The sequence below is a fragment of the Artemia sp. Qi Xiang Cuo genome, chromosome 5 (assembly GCF_049724085.1).
Source record: "Artemia sp. Qi Xiang Cuo chromosome 5, ASM4972408v1, whole genome shotgun sequence".
Taxonomy (NCBI): Eukaryota; Metazoa; Arthropoda; class Branchiopoda; order Anostraca; family Artemiidae; genus Artemia; species Artemia sp. Qi Xiang Cuo.
This window is the reverse complement of record NC_142798.1, coordinates 53,937,774-53,943,773: the sequence shown is the minus strand read 5'-3', so window position 1 is coordinate 53,943,773 and position 6,000 is coordinate 53,937,774.

The window sequence follows — 6,000 nt, the reverse complement described above, 5'->3', positions numbered from 1 at the left end:
GGATTTAAATTTAAAAGGGATTTAAGGGGTGTCTCCCTCCCTAGGCAGTTCTTACACATTATCATTAAACGTGATTGTATTCAAAAAGACACCAGTTTAACTGTTTTTATTTACCATTAAAAAACACTCCCCACCCCTGTAATTTTTATGAATATAGCACACATTTTTCATTAAATATTCTCGATAACTATAATACTTGAAAATCTATCAAAGAGAAGTGTATTTTGGCCAAAAACCGTCATTTTACTACACTAGAGGAAGTGAAAACATCCCTTGTTCAAATGGCTAGCGGAACTATATGTAATTAGCTGTTGTGATCTAGCCATATGTCTGTTCACGTATTCTGAAAAGATCCATGTCGCAGTAATGTGAATTTTAGGGTAAATGTATTTGACTGATAGAATAAGAATATTGTATTCGTGATGAATCTTTGAAATGGGAGAGGTGAAGGAGTTTTAGTTGTTAGTTTCGTATACAAATTCTTATTAGCTTCAATTTAAGCACACGCATCTCTTTTTTCGGGGGGGGGGGGGGTCACTATTATGGATAGTGGTCACCCCATCCTTTAATGTATCTAGAAATAAAATTCTTACCTGGAGGTATGTACGAATCACCTCCTTTTTAAAGTTTCATGTGTTGCCACTCATTTTGAAAACTCTACTGTTAAACCTCATCGCTTTCATACACAACTTATGTCCTAGAGAAACAACGAACTACCTGGTTCACTTCCTGGTAAGTTGATGAACAAACCCTTGCGTAGGCCCTGTGACGGGAAATATCCCTTGTTTATATACATGAGACTTTTTGGAATCAAAACAGGTCTTTCGTAACCTAAATAACGGGAAACCTTTGTGCTTTGGTTACAAAGGATTTTGAACTCAAAACAATCCTTGCGTAAACCCTACGAAATAAATGACGTTGGCCCTCAAACCTCATTGTCGCTGGATTACAAAGGTTTTTGGAATTAAAACAAATGTCATTGACCCTCAAAACCCGTTGTCGTCAGATTACAAAGGTTCTTAGAAGCAAAACAAATGTCGTTGACCTTCAAAATTACGTCATTGACAAGGTTGTTTGAACTTACATAAGTAAACAATAGACCTAATAATTGTGGGGTTAGTGACTTCATGTACGCCCCTTGTGTGTGTCTTCGGATCTGAACCCCCCCCCCCCTCCCCCCTATTGGTTTCTTAGCGATAAAGACGGAAGGAATGCTTAAATTGTGTAAACACCTTGATCGTCCTAAACAATAAATCTTGAAAACCGAGACCTGTGTAAATAAAAGTTTTATTAATTAAAACAAATTTAGAACAATATTATACCACAGAAAAAAGGCAGTTAGTAAACACGAAAAACAAAACTAAAAGGTGAAAAATGCCTTATCGTAATACGCATAAAAAAGAAACCGTATATTATAGAAAGTCGGAAGGTCCTTACAGCTAATTCCAGGGGGAGCGAGCTTGTTGTTATGTCTTGTCTTAGGAAAATGGTCCATTATTTCAAAACTTAATCTTAAATAACTGAAATAGTTCACAAATTCTTCATTTTAGTCATATCGCGCGGGTAATCAAGAAAAATTTAACACATTTTTCTTGTGTGTTTTGTTAGAAAAACTACAACCATTAGCTTGAACTAGGTGACACTTAAGCAAATTAATAAAAGAACCTTAGTATTATTATTAACCCTCAGTTTAATTATTCGTTTTTTAGAAGCCTTACCCCATGAATATTGTCAGAACAAACCAATGAAGTGAAATCAAATGTTGTTGAAAAGTTTTTAAAGCTTAAAATTGATGTCGAAAGCTTGCGCCTTAAACTTGCGCCGAAAGCACACGATATTTTTATCATTTGATTTATTAGTTTCAAATTCATCCAATCAAAAACAAAAATTATTATATTTTTACTTAATTCTCAGATAATGACTTGATTGCTTGGTAATTGAAACATTGTCTTTTTCAAAGGCTTTTTCAACATATTTTCAATTTAAAAGATAATATAAAGCAAATTTTAAAGTACAATTGAGTTGCTATTCAGTCTCTGACCTGTTAAGAGCTATTTGTGTTAAAAAAGGATTATATTTCGGAATCAATTAGAGACTAAATATATTTCGTCATTGACATCTGACCAGTGTACAATAGTTCAATTTTAAGCCGGATTAACTTTGGAATATATTATAACATTGAGAGTGCAGACATATATGGACTTTAAAGCTGCTTTTAATGATTGCATATGAAATCTTGATAGGTTTTTTTTTACCTGGATAATGAATTAATTTCGGCTATGTTTTGAACCAAGACTATTTTGGGCTGAGCTAAGCAAAGTGATAATGTTTTCGCATTCAACTATTCTTAATTTTATCCCATCAAACATTCGATCGGGTATTGATGACGAAGTTATTATTAATCATGCAGTGGAGTTTTTTCCTGAAAATACTCTCAAAGATGCTAAAGTTGATTTATGGGCAGAAATACACCCTAGTAGCAAAACAGCACCAAGGAGACAAGGTGATAATGCCTCCGCTCCGTACGTGAAAGATATTATTGATTTGCTTCGGAAGTGTGAAAATGAGGAGCCAACAGTGCCAACGTACGTAATTATTTCACCCACTGAAGTGCCTGTTATTCCTGCTGTTGCTTATCATAAACTTGCTTCCAAAATTTGTGCTCTGGATAGTACCCTTAAGTACCCTGGATAGTACCCTTCATCAAAGAAAAGGTAACAGCTTATAATTTAAATTTTCCGTCACTTCCCATTCCTTATGCTAGTCCTCATACTGAAAGTACTGCCACCGTTATCATTTCAAAAGTGCCTACTAAAATTGACGACCCTTCAAAACGGGCTCATGCTATTAATAAAATCCCTGGCCATGAAGCTATTCATAGCATAATGCCTTCTGGCGATAAGCTGCTTGTTCAGATTAGTCAATCTGCAGCAAAGATTTTCAGCGATGCGGTTCCAACCGTATTGAATAGCTGTGACGTCATGATTCAAGAAAAGAAATTTCATGGCATTGTTAAGGGGGTGCCCGCTAATTATGAGGCAATAGTTTTTAAGAAATGTGAAGGTGTCATCGACGCTGAACAGTTGGGAAAATCCCTGGCTGTGAAAAGTACCTTTGCTGATAATGTAGCCCAGAGTAATAGCCTACGACTCGGGCTCAAGGTGGGCTATGAATCATTCTTGGTTTTTGAATTCCTGCGGCCGCTCCGTTGCTGTCATAATTGTCAATCTCCCAACCACATGAAAAGCAAATGCGATAAGCCAACAAAATGCAACCGCTGTGCCGGCTTTCATGTATCATCCCGTGATTCCCCATGTGTTTTTGATCCAAAATGCACTAATTTTGGGGGTAATCATGCATCGTATAGCCTAAAATGTCGTATTCTGCGTGATGTCCTGAGCAAACGTGTGATTCGGAAATGACTGTCTAATTATCTAAGTTTTCACTTACTAAGTTTTCTAATGCCTGCTCATCCCTTAAAACTCTGTTATGCAATATTGAAAAGCATGGGTATCGTTGGCTATTGATAGGTGACTTCAATTGTGATGTTCATAGCTTCTCTACTCGTGTCAACCTAGATTTAGATTCGTTGCCTATTGGTCAGTGAATAGTATCCAAAGCTCTTAATCACAGTTATATTCATAATAGTGGTACTGTGACCAATATTGATCATTGTATTTGCTCTGCCGATGTTCCCTGTTCTGTCGTTAATGTTGACAAATACGAACGTGATTTTGACCACCTTCCCCTTTCCCTTACTGTGACATTAACCGCCGATCCATCTAATCATCCTTGTGGTGCTAATAAAAAATGGTTTATGAAACGAGAGTGGAGCAAAGCCAATTGGCCTTTATATATTCCTACCCTAACAGCTCTGTTGTCCTGCGTCAAGATTCCTTTTAATCTATTGTGCACGAGTGTCTTTTTCGCCACAAGCCAGAGTGCAACTGAATGTTTATTATCTTTACTTAGTTAAGTGCATGAAACAAGCTGAGAGTGTAGCTGTTCCCCTTGTCCGGGTTAAACTCAAAACTCGAAGTCCAATTTGGAAAGAAGACCCGGGTCTTAAAGCCGTCAAAAATCTTGCTAAACTCTGGCTTCGCATCTGGATTGTGTGTGGGCGGCCCTTGCGAGGCCAAGTGTTTGATATAAAGAGTAAGACAAAAGCGGAGTTTAAACCGTATCTTCGTTTGGTTCGATATAATGGTGCTGAGTTCCCTAAAAGTGTAATACAATGGAAAGAAGTCATTAATACGTCTAAATTTGATTCATTAGGATGTGATGTTATCCCAGATTCGTCTTGGCTTTGGCATTATAAAAATATTTTTTGTAAGATTGAGCATAGTGTTCATTATCATTTTCAGTGCTTAGTTTCTAAATTTTTGCCACCTAAAGTTTTGCAACGTCATGTTATTCCTGTCTCAACTAAAAGTATTGTTAATTGTATGCTTAAACTTAAGTCTAAATCCAGTGATCTTGATGGGATTAGCACTCACCATTTACGTTTTGATTGTCCAGCACTAGTCGCTCAGCTCTAGCTACTTTTTCAGTTCTGTTTATCTTTGTCAATGGTACCTGATTCCTTCCTTTGCGGAACGGTCTCTTCGATTCTTAAACGCGGAAGAGACCCTTTTTATTGCAGTTGATATAGGCCCATCACTGTTACTTGCAATACTAGTAAGGTTTTTGAATATGTTCTGCTCCTATATATTATTGAACGAACTGCGAAAGACTCTAACCAATTTAGATTTCAACCTCGTATTGGGTGTCAACATGCGTTTAAAGTTTTAGCTTCAACTCTTTATGATGCCCAGTCTAAAGGTTATGAATTACATATCTGCGCTTTGGATTTGTCTAAAGCCTTTGATAGTATTTGCCATGCACAAATGTGGCACTCTTTGTTACAGTTTGGAGTGAACCCTTCTGTCATACATGTACTTCAATTTTGGTATAGCACTTCGTTTTTTTGTTTGAAATCTGGTAGAGGGTACTGCAATAACATATCAGTTCAATCTGGAGTACGGTAGGTTAGTGTTCTATCACCTTATCTATTTTATGCTTTCATTCAAAATGTGTTGTTAAGAATCACACCCTCGTAATTTTAAAATTTATCTGATGTATCTCATATTGTGTATGCGGACGACTTGCTAGTTTTAAACCGAACCAAGTCTATTTTGGCATTATCGGTGCAACGTATTTCTATGATGTTTCGGGATGTTGGTCTGTTTTTGAATTTTGATAAATGCAAATATTTAGTTTTCAATCCCAAATCATCTGCTCATAATTTCTCCTGGGGATCCTCAGTAATTCGCAACGTTGCGAGTTTACGGTGGTTAGGAATTAGTATTTGTTCTACACTCACTTTTTTGCGACTTCAAGTTTTGAGAGATGTAAAAGAAAAGTTGAAGATCGGATATGCGAAAATTGTCCCTAACTGTGGAAAATATTCACGCCAAGCTTTAGCAAAAATGTATTCCACATATTGTGACCATTCTGTCTTGTTTTTAAGTGGAATTTATTCGTTATTGAATAAGAACGATTTGCGCCAGATCCGTATCGCTTATTTTAGATATTGCAAATTTTTATTGTACCTTCCCACTTCATATCGTAATACATGTATTATTGAGAAGTATGGTGCTACCAACATTATCCAATCGTTTGAATTGCTTAGTAATAATTTGACAAGAAATGCCTTTGTATCCCTTGGCCCAAACCATAATATTATCCGTGTGTTTTTGTCAGTGATTAAGGTTTAAGTTATCTTTGTTTCTGTGTATTTGATTTTTTTTCCTTTTTAGTGTACTTTACTCCGCTTATTTTGTATAAAAGTGGGTTATAAATAAATTATTATTATTATTATTATTTATTGGTAAAGGTAAATCTCACCTATTGAGCCACAGCCGAAGCAGAAGTCTAGTTATATCTTGAAACATTAAAACTATAAGACCGCGAAAATAATAATATCAAAAACTTGCAAGGGGACTGCACACCTTAACATCT